The 22,675-nt window shown below is 42.3% G+C and overlaps 1 long non-coding RNA gene across 1 annotated transcript; it reads right to left on the reverse strand.

The window, feature by feature from the left end:
* Window positions 1-10,784: 10,784 nt before the first annotated feature.
* On the reverse strand, window positions 10,785-17,528 carry LOC139084488 (uncharacterized). Its single transcript, XR_011541904.1, has 4 exons — window positions 17,303-17,528; window positions 16,589-16,686; window positions 12,642-12,868; window positions 10,785-11,484 (listed from the first exon to the last, which is right to left on the reverse strand). It is a non-coding gene; the product is annotated as an uncharacterized lncRNA (long non-coding RNA).
* Between the last annotated feature and the right edge of the window lie 5,147 nt (window positions 17,529-22,675).

Genomic DNA, 22,675 nt, shown 5'->3' on the forward strand with positions numbered 1-22,675 from the left:
CTTTTGTGATTCCATACAAATTTTACAATTCTTTTTTCTATTTCTGTGCCGTTGGAATGCCGTTGGAATTTTGATAGGAATTGCATTGACTCTATAGATAACTTTGGGTAGGACAGACATTTTGAGAATATTCTTCCAGTCCATGAACACAAGATATCTTCCCATTTGGTTGTGTCTTCTCGGTTTCTTTCATCAAAGTCTTGTAGTTTTCAGTATACAGATCTTTCATTTTCTTGGTTAAATTTATTCACAAGTATTTTATTGTTTTTGATGCTATTGTGATTTTTTTTTATTTCTTTTCCAGATGTTTCATTGTTTGTGTAGAGAAAGGCAGCTAATTACTGTATGCTGATTTTGTGTCTTGCGATTTCACTGAATTTGTTGATTAGTTCTAACAGTTTTGGGGTTGATTCTTTAGGATTTTCTACATATAAGACCGTATCATCTGCGAACAGAGACAAGTTTGCTTCTTCCTTTATGAATTGGATGCCTTTTATTTCTTTATCTTGCCTCCTGGCTCTGGCTAAGACTTCCAGTACTGTGTTGAATGGGAGTGGTGAGAGTGGGCACACATGTTGTTTCGGACCTTAGCAGGAGAGCTCGCGACCTTTCACTGTTAAGTATTACGTTAGCTGTGGGCTTGTTGGGTATGTCCCTTATTGTGTTGAGGTATGTTCCTTCCAATTTATTGAGATTTTTTATCATGAAAGGATGTTGTATTTTTTCAAATGCTTTTTTGAATCTAGCGAAATGATGATTTTTATTTTTCATTCTATTAGTGTAGTGTCACATTCATGGATTTGCATAGATGGAGCCATCTGTGCCTCCCAGGAATAAATCCCACTTGATCGTGGTGTATGATCTTTTTAATGTAATGTTGAATTCAGCTTACTGATATTTTTTTGAGAGCTTTTGCATCTATATTCATCAGGAATATTGGTCTGTAGTTTTCTTGTAGTGTCCTTATCTGGCTTTGGTATCAGGGTAATGCCTCAGAAAAAGAGTTTGGAGTTTTCCCTCCTCTTCAATTTTTGAAAGAGTTTGAGAAAGACTGGCATTAGTTGTCCTTTAAATGTTTGGTAGAATTCACCAGGGAATCATCTGGTCCTGGGCTTTTCTTCGTTGGGAGGTTTGTGATTACTGATTCAAACTGCTTACTCATTATTGGTCTGTTCATATTTTCTGTTTTTTCCCGGTTCAATCTTGGTAAGTTGTGTGTTTTTAGGAATTTATCCATTTCTTCTAGGTTATCTAATTTGTTGGCTTATCCAATTGTCCATAGCAGTCTCCTGTGGCCCTTTGTATTTCTGTGGTATCACTTGTAATGTCTCCTCTTTCATTTCTGATTTTAGTTATTTGAGTCTTCTTTTTTCTTTAGCTAGTTTGTCCAGCTAAAGTTTTGTCAATTTTGTTTATCTTTTAAAAAAATCAGTTCTTAGTGTCATTGATCTTTTCTATTGTTTTTCTGATCTCTATTTCTTTTATTTCTGCTCTGATCTCTGTTATTTATTTTCTTCTGATAAATTTGAGCTTAGTTTGTTCTTCTTTTCCTAGTTCCTTGAGGTGTAAAGTGTGGTTGTTTGAGATATTTCTATTATTTCTACTATTTCTATTAATATATGCATTTATCGCTATAACCTTCCCTCTCAGAAATGCTTTTGCAGCGTCCCATAGGTTTTGTATGTTGTGTTTCCATTTTCAGTGGTTTCAAGACTTTTTAAATTTCCTTTCGATTTCTTGTTTGACTCATTGGTTGTTCAACAATGTGTTCTTTGGTTTCCACATGTTTGTAAATTTTCCACCTTTCCTCCTGTTACTGATTTCTAGTTTCATACCATTGTGGTTGAAAAAGATACTTAGTATGATTTTGATCTTCTTAAATTTGCTAAGGCTTGCTTTGCAGCCTAGCATATGCTCTATCCTGAAGAATGTTCCATGTGTGCTTGATAAGAATGTGTATTCTGCTGCTGTGAATGGAAGGTTCTATAAATATCTGTTAGGTCCATTTGTCCTTAGATGTGGTTCAAGTCCAACGTTTTTTGTTGACTTTCTGTCTGCATAATCTATCCATTGTTAAAGTGGGGTAATGAAGTCTCTTAGTATTATTGTGGTTTTTTTGTATTTCTCTGTTAAGATCTGTTAGTATTTGCTTAATATATTTAGATGCTCTGATGTGGGTGTGTTTATATTTACAGTTATTGTATTTTCTTGATGAACTGACCCCCTTATCATTATATAATGACTTATATAATGACTTTTCTTTGTTTTCTCCTTACCATTTTTGGCTTAAAGTCTATTTGTCTGATGTCACTATAGCTACCCCTGCTCTCTTTTGGTTTCCACTTGCATGGAATGTCTTATTCCATCCCTTCACTTTGAGCCTGCGTGTGTCCTTAAACAAGAGAAGTGAGTCTCTTGTAGGCAGCATATAGTTGGGTCTTTTTTTTTTTAATCCATCTAGCCACTCTGTGCCTTTTGATTGGAGAATTCAAATTATTTACATTTAGTTAATGGTTGATAGGTGAGAACTTACTAATGCTATCTTATTGATTGCTTTCTGATTCTTTTGTAGCTCCCTTGTTCTTTTCTTCCTCTCTTGATGCCTCCCTTTGTGGGCTGGTAGTATTCCATAGTAGTATGCTCTGATTCCTTTCTCTTTATATTTGTAATCTACTCTAGGTTTTCGCTTTGTGGTACCATGAGGCTTACATAAAACACCTTATAGATATAACAGTCTATTTTACACTGATAGCAACTTAACTTCAATCGTATACAAAACTCTACCCTTTTACTCCCTCTTTTTGTGTTTTTAATGTCACAATTTACCTCTTTTTATATTGTGTGTATATTAACAAATTATAGTAAGTATAGTTATTTTTAATACTCTTTTCCTTTCTTATGCTTTGGTTAACACGTTAGCACACCATCATATTACAGAATTAGAGTTTTCTTCATCTGACTGTATATTTACCTTTTCCAGTGCGTTATATGTGTTTGCATGTCTTCACGTCACTGATCAGCATGTTTTCACTTCAGCTTGGAAAACTCCTTTCACATTTCTGGTCGGGCAAGTCCAGTGGTGATGAACTCTGCCAGCTTTTGTTTGTCTAGGAAAGTCTTTATTTCTCCTTTCTTTCTGGAGGATAACTTTGCTGGATAGTGTATTCTTGGCTGGCAGGGGTTTTTTTTCAGCACTTTAAATACATCATCTCTCTCCTAGCCTGTCAGGTTTCTGCTGAGAAATCCACTGATAGCTAATGTGGGTTCCTTTATAGATCACAATTTTTTTTTCTCTTGCTGCTTTCATGATTCTATGCCTTTTATTTTTGACAGTTTCATTATAATGTGTCTTGGAGAAGATTGTCTTGGTTTGAAATAATGATGTGATCTATTAGCTTCGTGAACTTGGCTGTCCAAGTCTCTCCCCCAATTTGGGAAATTCTCAGTCATTATATCTTTAAATAAACTTTCTGCCCCCTTATCCCTCTCTTCTCCTTCTGGAACTCCAATAATTCTGATATTGGTTCTTTTGATGGTATTCTATAGATGATGTAGGCTTTCTTAGCTCTTTTTCATTCACTTTTCTTTTTCTCTTCTGATGGGATTATTTCAACGTTCCTATCCTCTAACTCACTGATTCTTTCTTCTTTCTGATCTATTCTGATGTTGATGCTCTCTATTGCAGTCTTCACGTCATGTGTTGAATCCTTCAGCTTCAGATTTCTGTTTAGTTCCTTTTTTATGATTTCTATTTCTTTGTTAAATTTATCATTTTGTTTGTGTGTTTTTTTCCAATTTTGTTGAATGGTCTCTGTGTTTTCTTATAGTTCACTGAGCTTCCTCAAAACAGCTATTTTGAATTCTTTACCAGATAAGCCACAGATCTCCATGTCTGAGTTCGGTTGCTGGAAGACTATTGTGATCTTTTCATGATGTCCTGTTTCCTTGATTCTTCATCTTCCATGGAGTTTTGTGTTGCTGTTTCACATTTGATGTATCAGTCACGTTCTCCAGGCTTTACCAGCCTCCTTCAGGTGAGAGATGCTTCCTATTGGTTCTGCTCTATACTCTGTGGCTTTCTCTGACCTTGTATGGATATACCTGGCATGCTTCCTTCTCCCTCTTGTGGCAGGATTCTTAAGCTTCTATGTTTTCTCTTGATCTTACAACACACCAAGCCAACTGTTGGAAACCTCTCTTTTGTTTTCCTGAAGGTGGTGCTAGAGCTCGAGATTGTGGTTTCTCCCTTGCTCGCAGACCCTGGTCTGTTTTCTGTGCCTGCTCCCTGTCTACCTGCTCTTGCTCTCACTGCTGCCCACAGGGACACACACAAGGAGCTGACTGCAGAGTTGGGGGAGGTGTGAGTTTGGCACTCAGGGCATTGGGGATGCACAGTCCGGTTGGAGGGATCCTTGGGTGAGATTTTCCCAGTGGCTTGTGGGTGGGCTTCCTGCTGGAGTCCAGAATGCAGTCAGCAGGAACTGCACCCCTTTAGTGCCCTCTGATATTCTTACATGCCTCTTGCCCTCCTTCAGTCATGGAGCTCATACTTTAATACTCTGGGTGCTGTGAGAGAGAAGTGGGTTTCTTTATCAGAGTCCTGCACAGCTGGGGAAGCCAGGCCCTCACCACTCTTCCTTTTCCCTGTAGGAGAGACCACCATCTCCTGCAGCTCTAAGTTGTACCACCTTGGGAGGAGGGTGATGCTGGCAGAGTTCCTCTTACCCATTCCAGTGCATTCATACTCATTTATTCTCCAGTGGAGTGCTAGAACTTCTCTGGAAACCTGGGTTTCTACAAAGAATCTCTCCAAGGGTGTCTACTAAAGTCATTGTTCTCCAGGTGCTCCCTGATTGCAGCTGAGAGGGGCTGGACCTGGTTCATGGGATCCTGCCAGTTCCAAAGCCCATGCTGTGGTCTGTCTGCCTATTTCCCAAAGCACCAGTGGGCAAGACTCCTCCTGGGTCCCTTGGTACATGGTCCTGGGTCCCACAACTCCCACAGAGGCACTTTTGTTCATGGATGGATGCCTAATTTTAGTTGTTAAAGGGGACATAAAATGAGGGACATCTTATGCTGCCATGATGCTGAGATCATTCCATTGGATGTGTTCATTGACCTTGTGCTAATCGTTTTGCAACATATATGTGTATCACGTCATCATTGTACACCTTAAATCTATGCAAATTATATGTCAATTATATCTCAATAAAGTTGAGAAAAGAAAACTGAGCTGAGATACCTCTCTAATTCTCAGGTGTGTACATATGAGCTGGAAAATCTCTTTTATTCCCCAAGTCTTTCTACACTAATCTGTGATGTCACTCAAATTCTCTGGGTGTCTACTCTGATGTGAGATGTCTCCCTAATTCAAATAGTGGCTTTCCGACCTGGGAAGATTACCTGTTTTCTCAGGTGTGTCTCCTCTGACCAGGAATGTTTCCCTAATACTCTAGGCATGCCTACCCTGAAGAGCAAAATCCCTCCAATTCCCCCGGTGTCTACTCTGATACACAAAGTCTCACTAAATCCACAAGTGAGTCTCCATGGACCTGGGATGTCCCCTCCGAGCCAAAGTGATTCTCTACTGACATAGGATGCATCCCTAGTCCCAGTGACCTGAAATGTCTACCTATTTCCTGAGGTGTACACACCCACATGGAATGTTTCCCTAATTTCCCAGGTGTGTCTTCTCTGACCAGTTGTGTGCCAAATTCCCCAGGAGTATCTATTCTGACTTGGAACGTCTTACTAGTTCACCAGGTGTGACAACCCTGACCTGGCAGACTTCTTTGTCTCCGAGGTATGTCTGTTTGACCCTATGCATCCCTCGTGCCCTAGGTGTTTATACACTCCCCTGAGATATCTCCCTTTTTACCCAGGTTTGTATACCTTGATCTGGGATGTCATCCTAATTCCCCAAAGTGTTAGCTTGACTTGAAATATCTGTTTAATTACCCAGGTGTGTCTACAGTGACCTGAAATGTTTCTCTGTTTCCCCAGATACGTCTACCATGAATTTGAATGCCTCTATAATTCTCCACATGTGTCCACACTGACGTGGGATGTCTCCCTAATTACCCAGGTCTGTCCACTCTGAAATGTGATGTTTCCTTAGTCCCTCAAGTGTCTCCACTATGACTGGGGATGTCTCTCTAATTTCTCAAATATATCTACTCTGACCTGAGCTGTCTCCCTTATTTCCCAGGTTTGTAATCTTGAACTAGGTTGTCTCCCTCTTTCCAGATGTATCTGCCCTGTACTGGATGTCTCCCTAATAACTCGTGTGTGTCCACACTGACGTGGGGTATCTCTCTAATTTCTCAGGCATTTCCACTCTGACCTGGGATGTCTGCTAATAAACCAGGTATATCTACACTATACTGGGATATCTATTTCCCCAAGTGAGTCTACCCAGATCTGAGATGTCCCCTAGCAAACCAGGTGTGTCTACAGTGGCCTCAGGTGGGTCTACACAGACCTGGGATCATTTCCTAATCCTGAGGTGTCCCTACTCTGAGCTGAAAGTCTAATTTGCCAGATGTGTCTACACCGACCTTATATAGCTCCCAATTCCCCAGGTTTATCCTCTCTCACCAGGAATGTCTCACTATTTCCAAAGTGTGTCTACTGTAACCTGAGATGTCTCCCTAATTCTCCAGTGTGTCTGAGTTGATCAGGGATGTGTCCTTAGATACCCAGATGTGTCTACACTGACAGAGTACATTTCTCTAATGTCACAGGTATTTCTACACTGGTATGGGATGTCCCCCTAATTATACAGAAGTGTATACACTGACCAAAAGTATGTCTTTCATTGCCTAGGCATGTCTACTCAATCCTGGGATATCTTACTAAATCCCCCAGTGTGACTAGCCTGACTTATGTCTTGCTAATTCCCCAGGTGTTTCTACTATGCCTTTGGATGCCTCCCTAATAAGCCAGTTTTACCTGTACTGACCTGATGTCTCACTAAATCCTCAGGTGTTTATACCCTGACCCCAGATGTCTTACTCCTTACATGTGTCACCTTGATCTGGAATGTCTCCCTATTTCTACAGATGTGTCTACTCTGCCCTAGATGTGTCCCTAATAACTCACATGTGTCTACACTGACCTAGATGTCTAATTCCACAGGTGTCTACATTGATCTTGAATGCCTCTCTAATTTCCTAGCAGTGTCTGCACTGACATGGGATTGCTCCCTAATACTCCAGGTGCGTTTACCATTACCTGGTATATCTGCCTAATTACCTGGATGTGTTTACACTGACCTAGGATATATTCTTAATTCCCCACTTGAATCTGCTGTGAACTGGGTTGTCTAGTTCCTGAAGTGTGACTACTCTGCCTTGAGTTCCATAATTCCCCAGATGTGTTCACACTGCCCTAGGATGGCTCCCTAATTCCCCAGGTGTGTCTACTCTCACCTAGCTTGAATCTATAATTCCTTCCTTGTGTTTCCTGACCTGCAATTCCCAACCAGTGTCTACACTGACCTAGGAAGTCTCCCTATTTCCCCCAGGGTGTTTACCCTGACCTGGGATCTCACCTTATTTCCCCATTTGTGTTTATCTGAACTGGCATGTCTCCCAAATTCCGCAAGTGTGTCTGTCCTGACCTGGGATACCTCCTGAATTTCCCCCAAATTGTCGACCCTGTCCAGGGTGGTCTTCCTAATTCCCTAGAGGTGTCTACCTGACCTGGGTTGTCTCTGAATGACTCAGGTGTGTCTACACTGACCTGGGATGACTCTTTGATTCTCCAGGTTTTTCTACCCTGACTTTGGATAGCTCCCTGATTCCACTCATGTGTTCCCTGAACTGGAATGTCTCCCTAATTCCCAGTTGTTTATACACTAGCATGAGATATATCTACTTCCAAGATGTGTCTGCCATGACCCATGTTTTCTCTAATTCCTCGAGTGTGTCTTCTTTGTCCTAGGCTCTATGCCTAATACCCCATGTGTCTATGTTGACCTTGGATGGCTCCCAAATTACCCAGTTGTGTCCATTCTGATCTGGGATGTTTTAGTTCCCAGGTGTATCTACTACGAACTAGGGTGTCGCTCTCATTCTCCAGGTGTCTCTAATGTGGGTTGCCTACTTCTCCGGGTGTGTTTACTCTGACGTGGGACATCTCCCTATTACGACAGAAGGGTCTAACCAACAGGTGCTGTCTCCCTGCTTCCCAAAGAAGGTCTACACTGAGCTGTGATGTCTCCCTAATTCTCCAGATTTCTATCATAACCTGGGATGTCTCCCTAATTCCCCAGGTTTGTCTACTTTGACCTGGGATGTGTCCTTACTTCTCTAAGTGTGTCTACCCTAACCTGGGATGTCTATTTTCCCAAGTGTGTCTAACCAGACCTGGAAAGTCCCCTAATTCCCTATGTATGTTTATATTGACCAGTATTATCTCCCTAATTCTGCAGCTGTGTCCACATTTATCCGGGATGTCTCCCTAATACCTCAAGTGCATCTAAAAGGACCTACGTTGTGTCCCTATTTACTCATTTGAGTTTACAGTGACCTGGGGTGATTCCCTTGTTCCCAGGTGTGTATACCCTGAACTGCAATGTCTCCTTTGTATCCCATGTGTGGTTACACTGTCTCAGGATGTCTCCCTAATTATCTGAGTGTCTACTCTGACTGGGTGTCTCACTAATTACCTGTGTGTCTAGGTTTTCTCCGTAATTCCCCAGGTGTGACTACACTGACCTAGGATGTCTCCCTAATTCCACAGGTTTGTCTACAGTGACCTGGGACGTCTTAATATTTCTCCAAATGTGTCTACAGGGATGTTGGATGTCTACCACTTCTCCAGGTGTCTCCACTATGAACTAGGATTTCATCCTAATTCAAGAGGTGTGTCTGCCTGACCTGGAATGACTCTATTGTTATGTAGGTGTGTGTGCTTTGACTCAGAATGTCTCCCTAATTACAGAGAATTTTCTCCTCTCCCTGGGATATCCCAATGTTCACCAGGAATGTCTACTCCTTCATAGTATGTCACCCTAATAACCCAAGTGTGTCCACATTGACCTGTGATGTCTCTCTAATTGCCCAGGTTAGTCTGCTCTGTTTTCCAATATCTCCCTAATTCCCCCGGTTTATGTACACTGACATGGGACATATCCATAGCTCTCCAGGTTTGTCTACCCTGACCTAGGCCTTCTCTCAGATTCACTTGTTGTGTCTATCTGCCCTGAGAAGTCTAATTCCCCAGATGTCTATCCTGATCTATTTCTTTAATTCCCTAGGTTTTATACTCTAACCTGCTATGTCTCTCTAGTATGCAGGTTTATCTACTCTGACATGGGAAGTCTCCCTAGTACCAAGATGTGCCTAATTGACCTGATGTGTCGCCCCAATTTCCCAGGTGTGTCTACACCAACACTGTATGTCTCCCTAATTATCACAGTGTGTTTTCCCTGACCTGAGAGGTGTCCAGAGCTACCCTGACATGGTGACATGGGATGTTTCTGTAGATCCCCATTGTGTCTACTCTGACATGGGATGTCTCCTTAGATCCCTAGATGTGTTTAATTGACCTGGAATGTCTCACTATTTACCCAGGTTTGACTACCTTAGTCCTGGGTGTCTGCCTAATCCGCCATGTTTGTCTACGCTGATCAGGGATTGCTCTCTAATGTCCAAGGTGTATCTATTCTGATCTGTCGCCTGCTATTCTTGGTATGTCAACTCTGACATACCGTTTCTAATTCACTAGTTGTGTCTAATCAGACCTGGGATGCTCCTTACTTACCCAGGTGTGTCTCCTTTGACCAGTGTTTCCCTAATTCCCAGCTGTGTCTATATTGACCCACGATGTCTCCCTAATTGCCCAGGAGTGTCTCCCTAGTTACCCAGCTTGTCTGCTTGGACCTGGGATGTCTCCTCAAAGGCTCCACTGTGTCTACGCTGACCTAAGATGTCTTCCTTATTCCCCAAGTGTGACTTCCTTGACCTGGGATGTCTCCCTAAGTGCTCAGGTGTGCCTATCCTTAAGTGAGATCTCCTCCTAAACACCCAGGTATGTCTACCCTGCCCTGTGATGTCTAATTCCCCTGGTCTGTCTACTGCACCCTGAGCTGTCTGTGTCGTTCCCAGGTGTGTCTATACAGACATTGGATGTCTCCCTGATTCCCAGATGTGTCTCCACCCTCACCTTGGAAATCTCCCTACCAACAACAGGCTTGTCTACCCTGACCTGGGATGACTCCATTGTTCTTCAGATCTGTATACTGTGATTTAAGATGTCTCCCTAATTCTATAGGATCCTCTCCTCTGAGATGTCCCCCTATTTTACCAGATGTCTACCCTGACCAGGTATGTCTTCCTAATCAACCAAGTGTGTCCACATTGACCTGGGATGTCTCTCTAATTCTCCATGTGTATCTACCCTGATTTTGGATGTCTCCCTTATTCATCAGGGTGCGTGTTTTCTGATCTGGAACGTTGTCCTAATAACTTGGGTTTGTTTACATTGCTAAAAGAAAGTTTTTAACAGACAATTTACTGATCTTATTGTTTTTTTTTTTTTTTTTTTTTTTGAGGGAGATCAGCCCTGAGCTAACATCTGCTGCCAATCCTCCTCTTTTTGCTGAGGAAGACTGGCCCTGAGCCAACATCCGTGCCCATCTTCCTCTACTTTATATGTGGGACACACACCACAGCATGGCCTGCCAGGTGGTGCCATGTCCACACCCAGGATCCAAACCAGCAAACCCCGGACCACTGAAGTGGAATGAGCACACTTAACTGCTGCCCCACCAGGCAGCCTTAATCTTGTTGGCTTTTATTTAGCAATTCATGAATTGGGCAGCATGTAATCTGGCAGATAGAAAGGAGCTCCACAGAGCTGTACAAGGCAAGAGATTTTTATGGACCAAAGTGAGCAGGAACAAGGAAGTTATACGGGGCATTTGCTGATTGGTTAGAGCAGGGTAACTGTCCTTATAGGGAGCAAAGGGAAGTTTTGGAGCCGAGTCAGGTAACTTATGCTGAGCAGGCAAGTGCTAGTTGGTCGACCTAGGCCGTCCTTTTTTGGGAGAGTCAACCATAGAAATTTAAGTTTTGGTTTGCTGATGTGGGGCTTAGCATGAGTGACTCCATCTTGGGTCTAATCTGGTTACTTTAACACTTCCCCCTTTTGAGCAGACTCATCTTACTGAGAGGTGTGATCAAAATCTAAGGCTAAAGTGATACTCTCAGTCACCACTTTTGTCATCTATGTTGGGTCTCCATATAATATTTGCAAGTCACAAAGTTAGGCTCATATTCTTGTAGATGACCATTTTCCTCCTTTTTCTTTTGGTGTTCCAATCTCAGTGAAGTCATCTGTTGGCGGGCCAGTGTTTGTGAACATATATTCGAGAGCTTTGAGAGATTATAGCACATTGGGAAGACTACAGTGCTGAGAAGAATAACACCCAAAGTTTGGAGCGCACTCTGAAGCCAAGGTCTTCATGTCCCAAATCAGCTGAAATCAAACAGGTCGAAGAATGATTCAGGGTTAGGTTTAACCTGCTTAAGGCAAGTGGCTTGTTTAACTATGTCATGCAGTTGTGTCTTGATTCCCCAGAAGCGTTTATCTGATTACAAGAGGTATTGGCTATAGCATACCTACCTGCTCAGCAAGGAGATAGTCAAGAGCTATTCTATAGTCTAAGACAACTTTGGCAGGTGAGTCCAATGATCTATTCTGGGAAGCTATAGCTTTGGCAGAGGACCCTCTATTTCCCCTAAAGCAAGCAACAGATTTCTAATCATTGTTTTTTTGGCACCTACTTCCAACCAAGGCAGTAAGGACCGCCAAAGGAAGCAGAGGATGAGTCACATACACCTCCTGGTAATTCTAATGTGAGTCTGTAACTCAGGTTGAGAGGTGCAGCACAGTGTGAAGCCTCAGTCTGGTTGTGGACAGAGACATGACTAGGTAGCCCAGACCACAGCTTCTTACTGTCTTCCATCTATGTAGACGTTGAGTTACCTAGGGGCTTTGAGATTTTTCCAGGGGCCCTCTGGGAAATATTCACAGAAGAGTGGCAGTCCTCTACAGATAAAAATGTATCTGGCAGGAGCACAGTTTATGCCACCAAAAGAGGTATTTCCCATAGTGAAGGCTGTCAGAATAGTGGAGTTCAGGGTGATCAGCCAAGGCTCCAGACTGAAAAGGTGACAGCCCTGGAGGCCAGTAAGATGTAGGGGCCTGTAGCCCTCACAGCTGTTTTATCCTGGTTCCCCTTGCCTTATGTCTCTTTCTTTTTACAGAGCCTAGAAGCAAGGTTCCCTAGGTTTGGCGTTGTTAACCAGAGACAGGGGAATTGACTCCCACGATTACAGAGTCTGGCACAATAGAGAGAGGGCTGAGTCTGCTCCAGAGAAACTGAGGCACTGGAAAGCAGGGAGAAGTTTGTGACGGGCAGAACTACAGGATCATCAGCCTCGTGACAAATCCAACGGTCAGTTGCATGACCTCCTTTGTGATGGCATGAAAGATGAGAACGTCATTATCTTTCCAGAACAGAGCAAGCAAAAAAGGTGGACAAAAGAATCATAAAGACCTTCATGATATATAAATTAAGGCAAGAATTAGGAAAAAGATAATCAAAGAGGGGAGGAGGAATGGAAACAAACTTTCTTGATCCAATGTCATTGGAGGAAGCAGTCTACCACGTGGTGTCAGTGCTTCTCTTCCTGGTCAAGTTGGTTTTGATTCTTCGCCATCAATGCAGGACCAGAGGGCAGATCGTTCCACTTGTGAAACGTGCACCCAAGGTTTGACACCTTGTAACTTGGCAGTGGTGTCAGCGTTCAAGAGCGCTTGGTAGAATCTTTCCATGAATCTCTTTGAAGACGAAGCCCTTTTGTAAAAGCATCAAAGTAAATCAAATAACTGTCTGTAAGTGACAAAACCTGATGAGAGTTCATTGATTAAGGAAATCTAGTCATTTCTGTGGCATAGGTTTTAACCTCATAACTGGGATTATGACTGATAACATTCTACCTGGATATATGAGACTCCTAGGAATTTCATATAATTTCTGGAACGTTTATATTAATAACATGTATCCATACAAATATAACCTAAGAAGGTTTAGCATCCCTTCTTATTTCACAATGCTTCCTATATAATTTAAGATATCAAATAAATCTAATTAGTTTAACATCTTACCAGGTAAAAGACATATCCTTTGAGATTTTTCCAGGGGCCCTCTGGAAAATCTCAAAGTTAGTTTGAAGTCAAAAAAAGCCTCCATTTAGAATTTGATCTTGACAAGTTGTGAAAAATGTCAAAACATTTGATTAAATTGGATCATGGATTATTATGAAATAATACTTAATTATCTATTTAACCAAAGTGACAATAGAAGATTTTCAAGGCAAATAAAGAAGGTTACAGTTGTGAACAAAATTTAGCTCTTTTAATATTGAGAAGACTCAGCTCTCCCAAGTGATCAAAGACCAGATAAAGATAACATGAAGCACAAGACATTCTGGTAAGACACAAAATCTTTGCCTTTTGGGCAATCTATCTGGAAAGCAAAGAAAAACCTTTTACAATCTCTTATCAAGGGCAGACCAATAGTCCAAGAAAATTTTGCCCTTTTCACAGAGAAAAAAACAAATTCTAGTTTTGTGTTAGTGTACTTTTGGTATTAAAACTCATTCTTTAAAAATTTCATTCCAATCTAAGCCAGCTTGACCACATATAAAATTCCCTTCCCAAAATTGCTTTTCCACAAACCTCCTACAACATTTTATATCCATTCAGGTTTTGTCCTATATTTTCTTCTTTCCAATTCTGGAACAACCAGTCATTCTACTTTAGGATAAAAGTACTCTCTTTTTTCCTTAACAAAAAAACACGTCCTTCACCTTTCCTTATCCAAAAACACATTCTACTTTCCTTATCTACTTTTCATACACACTTGTTTCTTTTCATCTTTATTATTTCTAAGTAGTTTTAATTACATATATTGATTAGAATTCTTAACCTTAGAATCTTTAACTTCTAGGTAAAACTACAAAGTAAACAATTCTGGACTGTCTGTTACACTATGATAAATACATTTAATAATTTCTAGAAGTACAGTCTTCCTCAGAGTAAAATTTCAATAAGGCACAAAACACGTTTACTAATAGACCCAAATATTTTTAGTTCCTCTGTAATAAGAAGCCAAAAGTAAATAAAACTGTGTTCAGTAATTAATGTTTCAGTATTTTTTCTTATTCATAAATCATCTAGATATTGAATGATATCCATCATTTAACTCAATTCAGTATAACTTTAAGGTTTCAAGTTACTAAAAAGGTTTTGGAAACTATTTTTAAGTATACATTCCATAAATCATAATTATTGAAAAGTTCATTTATAAACTTTTCTTACATCTATTTGTTTGTTCTTAACCATTATGTTTAGCTTACTCATGAAAATTCCATGAGACATTAAACAGCTAACCATCATCTTTTTCTTGCTGACAAATTCTGTAACAGCGATAATGAGTTTATTTTTTTAGTGAACTTATGTAGAATAAAAGTTGTATGTCCACATTATATTTAATATTGATAACTCTGAAGACATGCCTGTTTTAATTAAACCAACAAACTTAAACTAGCTTTTATTTATGGAAGATTATCCTCAATCACATGAACTTAAAAAACATTTGGATTAGTTTCCATGTTTCTGAGAGTATACTTAATTTATACAAGCACTTATTTAAGCCAATTAAATAAATCTTTTTATAAATTTTGGCAATACAATCCAGAAGTAGAAACATCACACATCTATAATATGCATATATATATATATATATATATATAGAAATAAACAGATGCAAACAGAGATCTTATAGCTTTCATTTTAAAATTTTACCCATGAGACAGATACAATAATGCAAAACACACTAGTTTATAAAAGAACAGCTGGATACAGATTGTGTTTCTGGCAGATGGAATAAGTTAAGGTTACCTACTCAGACGGTTTAAACTTTTCACTAATATTTGTGGAGAAGACAATATTTTTCATAGGCCTAGTTTCCGAATAGCCTTTCTTTTCTCTTTTTTTTTGGTCCTGATAAAATCTCCCTCCCTGAAGTTTGCATCTCAAAGAGATAGCTCTGGTTTCCTTCCCTCTAGGAGGAACGTTTACATCTCAAAGCCACAGAGAAACAATGAAAGTTTCTCCAAGAAGGACTTTTGTTTCCGAAGTCCAGATCTTTAGCAATATCTACAAGGCTTTTGATATGAATAGGGGAAGTTTCAGGATTGGTAAAGATGATATGTAGGTTTCAAATTGTTTCCAGAGCTACATTTCTGTCCTTGTAAAAACTCAATTTGTGGGGCGAGCCCCATGGCCTGGTGGTTAAGTTCAGCACAGTCTGCTTCGGTGGCCTGCGTTCAGTTCCCAGGCACAAACCTACACCACTCATCAGCCGCCATGCTGTGGCAGCAACACACATACAAAACAGAGAAAGACTGACACAAGATGTTAGCTCAGGGCAAATCTTCCTCAAGCAAAAAGATGAAGATTGGCAACAGATGTCAGCTCAGGGTGAATCTTCCTCAGGAAAAAAACAAAAACAAAAACTCCATTTGTAAGACAAAGACAGTTATTTTTAATTCCTTAAAGAATTGGGTTGCAACCTGAATGCTATCCAGGAGCTGATCCACCCATCCAACCACATTATCTTCAGTTTTCTATTTTATATCAGGCAGACTTTCAACTAAGATGGACATCAAAAGATTCTTATGTTCTAGATTTAGAGCTGTGTGTCTTTGGAGTCTTTTAGTAAAGCCTTCCACAGTGGCTTCAGAATGTTTTTCTTTCCCTCTGGGTACACAGTTTCATTTTAGTTTAGGAACTTTTTTTAGACTTTCTCCTCTATCAGGCTCTTATATCAGCTTCCAATTTGGCCAACTTTTGACCATAGAGCTATTTTGAAAAAATCCTTTCAAATATCTTCTTAACAGGTTTTCGCTGGGACAAACAATAAATATCCCTGGCAATACTGAACTCCCTTCTCTTCTTCTTTTAAACCAAAGGTATACCTATATATAAAGTGATTCAACCAAAACCAAAAGACTTTTGTGACATATCCATGGACTCAAGATATGTCCCCTAAGAAGATGCAAAAGATGCACTCCTCCCAAGATTCAAGACCACTCCCAAAGATAGCCTAAAGAAAGACTTAGACAATTCCTCTGAGAGCTGGCAACAGTCGGTAGGACAATAGCCATAAATGGGGTATAACCCACATTTCTGTCCAGCCATATTCTCAGGACCCCCAACCTGAAAGCTGAGCTGCCCAACAACCTCTGTGCCCCAGGCAGGCAGAAGGCCAAGCCAAGTTCTCAGGACACAAAACAAGACAGACAAGAAAGCAATAGCTGCCCCAGGGAGGGAAAGGATTGATAACCAGTGGGCACCCCAATACTAAATTCATAAGAGTCTGAATTTGGAAAGGGAGAGACAACGTGAAATTTTACCTTCCTCTCTCGACCAGGCACTACAGACTGACTGTAATATTGGTAAGTATTAATATTTATGTAATAAATATATAACATTTGGTCAGTATTCTTACCCTTTGCCAACTTCTGCCAGTTTTCCCTGGATCCTGTCTGCAGGCTCCAGAGCAAGTGGGGTGGGTGTCCCAGCAGGTCCCATCTGGGTCACTGGGAACTGTAGAGGAGGAAAAAATTCTCCCTCCACCCTTTACAGTGAGTTCTTGGCCAAGACCCTTTTTCTCTAAGGCACCTTGTAAATAAATAAGCTTATCTAGGTTAAAAGTTTCCCACTGCGACCGCTGTAACTCAAGATTATCCTTAGTGAGATCTTGCCATTTTTGAAAATATATACAACTTCAGAACCATAGTTTTTAAACATATAAAGAGCTGGTGTACTGGAAGGTGGAGCACTCAATCCTTTAGAACCTGAGGATCCTACGTCTCCTCAGTTTCTGTTAGACAACTTTGTCACTCTTATCGTAGGTGCACACCACCAAAACCAGCAAATCCCAAAGTGAAAGTCTGGACTGAGCCAACAGAAGCCAACAAATTGGGCCTGTGGACTAACCAAGGGCAAGGGACTCCAGGCCTCCAAATGGAACCGTCTGTTAGCTCAAGCTGACCTGCTAAGGCCTAGACTGGAACCTCAGACTAACCAAGGGTTAGGGACGCAAGTTCCAGGCAGAACTGTCTGCCCGCTCAAGCTGACCTACTAAGCCTGGACAGGAAAAGCCGTAGATCCGAGAGCTCAGATGCAGAAAGAACAGAGCTCGGATCTGAGAGGAACTTACCCATGGTCCTCGGAAATGGCGAGAAAGACAGAGAAGTCAAATGGTTCAGCAGATACTAACACCTGCATATCTTGTTGTCCCCAAAGTCATCAGCAATCTCCTTTGGATCCCATCCTTGTCCCCAAAGCTGTTAAAAGAAAATTTTCCATAATTTATTGATCTCGTTGTCTTTTATTTAGTGATTCATGAGTTGGGCAGCATCCAATCTAGCAATAGAAAGGAGCGCCTTGTCCAAGGCAAGAAATTTTTATAGACCAAGTGAGCAGGAACAAGGAAGTGACACTGGGCATTTGCTGAGTGGTTAGACAGGGTTACTTCCCATATATGGAGCAAAGGGAAGTCTTGGAGCCAGGTCAGGTAACTTGTCCAGAGCAGGCAAGCACTGGCTGGTTGACCTAGGCCTGCCTTTTCTGGGAAATCAGAGCATAGAAACTTAGGTTTTGGTTTGCTGACATGGGGCTCAGCATGAGTGACTTAGATCGTGGACCCAATCCGGCTACTTTAACAAAGCTGACATGAGATATATCCATAGTTCCCCACATGTCTGCCCTGATCTAAATTCTCTCTCAAAGTCCTCTGGTAAGTACACCTGAGCTCGGATTTCTCCCTAATACCCCAGATGTCTATTCTCAACTGGAATGTCTCCAGAGTTCCCTAGTTGTATCTAACCTTATCTGGATATACTGTGTATACTCTGACCTGGGATGTCTGATGTTTCGTGTCTCCCCAGTACAGAGATGTGTCTAAATGGCCAGGGACCTCCCCAGTTCCCAGGTGGGTCTACACTGACTTTGTGTGTCTCCCCACTTCCCCAGGTTTGACTGCCCTAATGTTGGAAGTCTTCCACTTTTCCCATGTGAGTCTACAGTAGTCAAGGATGTTTCCCTAAATCCCAAGAAGTGTCTACTCTGACCTGGATGCGTCCCTAGTTCCACAGGTGTGTTAACCCTGACCTGGGAAGTCTCTAATTCCCCAGGAGTGTCTTCCCTGAACAGGGATGTCTCCCTAGTTCCCCCAGTGTGTCTACTTTGATGTAGGATGTCTCCCAGGATATACGGATGTCTCTACACTGACATGGGACATCTCCCTAATAGCCTAGTTGTGTCTAATATGACATGGGATGTTCCCATAATTCCCCTGCTGTGTCTACGCTGACCTAGGATGTCTCCCTTAATCCTCTGTTCTGTCTTCATTGACCGGGATTGTCTCCCTAATTAGCCAGGTATGTCTGCCCTGTCCTGGGATATCTCCCCAGTCCAAGCATGTCTACCTTAAACTGGGGTGTATCCCTTGTTCTCCAGGTTTGTCTACACTGACCTAGGAAGTTTCCCCTTTTTCACAGGTGTTTCTACCCTGAATAGGATGTCTCTCTCATTCCCCAAGTGTGTGTACACTGACATGGGATAAATCCCTAATACAAACTTGTCTCCAGTATGGACTGGAATTTTTCTAATTCCCAATGTGTGTCTGCTCTGTCTTGGGTTGTCTCCCTACACTCCATTGTGTCTACACTTACCTGGGATATTTGTCTAGTTGCTCAGTGTGCATGCGCAGACCTGGAACTCTACCTAACTCCCCAGGTGTGTCTGCCCTAACCTGGTATGTCTCCCTAGTTCCCAGGTGTGTCAATTCTGAAATTGTTTGTCCCCTATTTATTCAAATGTCGCTTACAATGCCTCCCTTTTTTTTTCTCTGACCTGGATTGACCCCTTCAATCCCAGTTGTGTCTGTCATAACCAGTGATCTCTCTCTAGTCCCCAGGTGTGTGTTCACTGACCTAGGATATCTCCCTAAGTGTCTCGCTAATTTCCCATGCGATGGTGCATTAATGTTGGATGTCCTATTTTCCCAGGTGTGTCTACCCTGACCTGAGATGTCTAATAACCCAGGTGTATCTACACTGGCCAGGGTTGTCTCCACAATTCCCCATATATGTCTGAGCTGACCAGGGATGTGTCCCTAATACTCCACGTTTGTTTACTCTGATCTGGCTTGTCCCTATAATTCCCAAGGTGTCTTCCCTGAACTTGGATGTCTCCATAATTCACCCTGTGTTTCTACACTGACTTGGAATGCCTATTTCCCCAGATGTGTCTACACTGACTTAGGATGTCTGTCTGCCTGTCTGCTCTGTGTGTCCCCAGTGTGTCTGCTGTGATTTGGATGTCTCTCGAATTCCTCAGGTATGTCTACAATGACCTGGGATGTCTCCGTAATAACTCAGGTGCATCTACTCTGGCCTGTGTTTCTACTTTGATGTGGGATGTCTGCACTAACCTGGAATTTCTCCTTAATTCCCCAGGTGTGTCTGCCCTTACTGGGATGTCTGTTTAATAACTCAAATGTGTCTAAACTAGCTGGAGATGTCCACTTTATTCCAAAATAAGTGCATCTATTTTGACCAGGGATGTCTCCCTAATAGCCCCAGTGTGTCTACTCCGACATAAGATGTTTCTTTGTTTCCCCAGGGGAAGCTACCATGACCTAGGATGTCACCTGGTTCTCCAAGTATTTCTACACTCACCTGGGAAGTCACTGTTAACTTGAACGTCTCTCTAATTCTGCAGCTCTGTCTACTCTCATCAGGGATGCCTGCCTACTAACCTTGATGTGTATAACCTGAACCTGGATGTCTCCTTAATAATCGGGTGTGCGTTCCTTTACCCGGAACGTCTTTTTTCCCAGGTGTGATTACTCTTACCTGGATTGTCTCTCTACCCAGGAGTGTCGATCCTGACCTGGGTTGTCGCTCCAATTCCACAGGTGTGTCTCCATTCAACTGGATTGTCTAATTCCACAGGTGTCTGCATTTAATGGGGATGGCCACCTAATTTCCCAGGTGTGTCTACATTCACATGGGATGGCTCCATAATGCCCAACGTGAGTTTAATATAACCCAGGATGATCCCTACATCCCAGATATGTCTACCCTGACTAGAATTCTTCTCTAAACCCCAATATTACTACTTCTACCTGGGAAGTGTACCTTGTTCCCCTCGTGTGTCTACCTTGACCAATGATGAGTCTCTGTAACACGGGCATGTCCACTCGGACCTGGTATAGCTGCCTAATTCCCCACATGTATCTTGGTGACCGAGAGTCATGCTAACTAGTTGGCCACTCTCTCAGGTCAACTGAGAGAATGATCAAAAGGGAGGATGGTCAAAAAAAAATGAAAAGGAGGCCACAGTTTGAATAAACCCCTGGACCAAAGACTCAGTCATGTGACCAAAACTTAAAACTGTCCTGACTCCCAAAATTCTGACTCTGATTTTAAACAAAACTTAAGCTTTCCTCCTGTCAGCGTGACATGGCAGCTTCCAGACTAATCATCCACAATCAAGGAGGCTAATGTGATGAAAAGGAATGTGAGTTTCTCGTAGCCGGTCAGGATAGAAAACAACGCGCTTGCACATCCATGCTCCGTACCCTCAGCTGGCCCTACTGAGAGCCCAGTTCTTCACCACTTTCAGTTTGGATGTTCCTCTGTTCCCAAAAAGCTTGTTTCTCACTCAATAAAATATTCATATCACGTAAAACTCACTGAATTTTCTTTTCATAGTAGACACATCTGGGATTAGAGGGACATCCCCGGTTAGTACAGACACGCCAGGCGAGGCAGAGAGACGTGGGGAACCAAGGGGACACACCCTACAGTGATGTGGACATTCTTGGGGAACTAGGGAGACATCTCGGGTGAGAGGTGACAAGCCCATAGAATTAGATATTCAAGGTCAAGGTAGACACAGCTGGGGAGTAAGGAGACACCTCAGGTCAGAGTAGACACATCTGAGGAGTTAAGGAGCCATCCTAATTCAGAGTTGACAAGCCTGGAGAATCAGCAAGACATCAAAGGTCAGAGTAGACACACCTGGGGAATTAGAACGACATCCCAGGTAAGGATAGAAACTCATGGAGAATAAAGGAGACATCCCACACCAGTGTAGACAAACTCTAGGAACTAGGAAGATATACAAGTTCAGTGCAGACCTACGTAGGAGACATCTCTGGTCGGAGTAGACACACCTGAGGAATTAGGTGAGACATCAGTGGTGATGCAACTAGGGAATGAGGGAGACCCCCCCCCCCCCGCCCAGGTTAGTGTAGACATACCTAGGGAATAGAGAGACATCTCTGGTAAGAGAAGTAATGTGGGGGACTAGGGAGACATCAAGGGTGAGAGTAGACACTCCTGGAGAAATGGAATGAAGTCCTGGGTCAGAACAGTCACAGCTGGTGAGGTAGGGACACATCTCGGATCAGCTTGTATTCATTAGGACATGAGGTATATACCCCAGGTCAGTGTTTCCACAACTGGGGCACTGTTGAGAAGGCCAAGTCGGGGAAGACGCACCTGGAGAATGTGGGAGACATCCCACGTGAGAACAGTAAACCCGAGCACTTAGACATCACAAGACAAGTTAGACACAGTGGGGAACTAAGGAGGCATCCCAGGGTAGACACATGGGGAATCACCTGGGGAATTAAGTGACATCTAGGTCAGAGTAGTCACACCAGCCTTAGACAAAGACCAGGTTAGTGTAGACAAAGCTGAGAAACGAGGGAGACATCCCTGGAAATGAGGGACTAAATCCCCTGTAGTCACACCAGGGGGAAAAGGGAGACATCTAAGGGCAGTGTAGACACAGTGGGAATTAGGGAGACTGCACAGGTCTGAGCAGACAGAGCTGGGGAATTAAGGAGACACCTTAGGCCATTGTAGATACTCCTAAGAATTTATGGTGACACCCCAGGTCTGTGTGCGTAGGCCTGGGGAATTAGGCAGATGAACAAGATCAAGGAAGACGCACTCAGGGAATTAGGGACATACTCTAGGTCATAGAAGATGCATGTGGGAACTTAGTGAGACTTCCAAGTGAGTGTGCTCTCACAAGCAGAATTCGTGAAATGTTCCAGTTCAGAGTAGACACACTTGGGGATTTAGGGAGACATTCCAGGTCCAGGTAGACATGCCTGGGAATTAGGAGACATCCCAAATCATAGTAGACACACCTGAAGATATATGAGACATCGAATGACAGTGTTGACACACCAGGGAATTAGGGAGCTATCGCAGGTAGTGTAGACACAACTGGGGAATTAGGGACACATGCTGGGTCAGAGTAAAATCACTTGGTATGTAGGAATCATCCCAAGTTTGAGAAGAATGTTTGGGCAATTAGGGAGATATCCCAGGTCAGTGTAGATACACTCGGGGACATGACCTCCCATGTCAGTGTAGACTATGGAAATAGGAAACATCCCATGTCAGAGTGTCATATCTCAAGAATTAGAGAGACAGCGTAGGTCCGTGCAGACATACCTGGTTAATTAGACTTCCCAGGTTAGAATGACCCTTGTGGAAAAGTGAGA

Source organism: Equus przewalskii, chromosome 7 (assembly GCF_037783145.1).
Source record: "Equus przewalskii isolate Varuska chromosome 7, EquPr2, whole genome shotgun sequence".
Classification (NCBI taxonomy): Eukaryota; Metazoa; Chordata; class Mammalia; order Perissodactyla; family Equidae; genus Equus; species Equus przewalskii.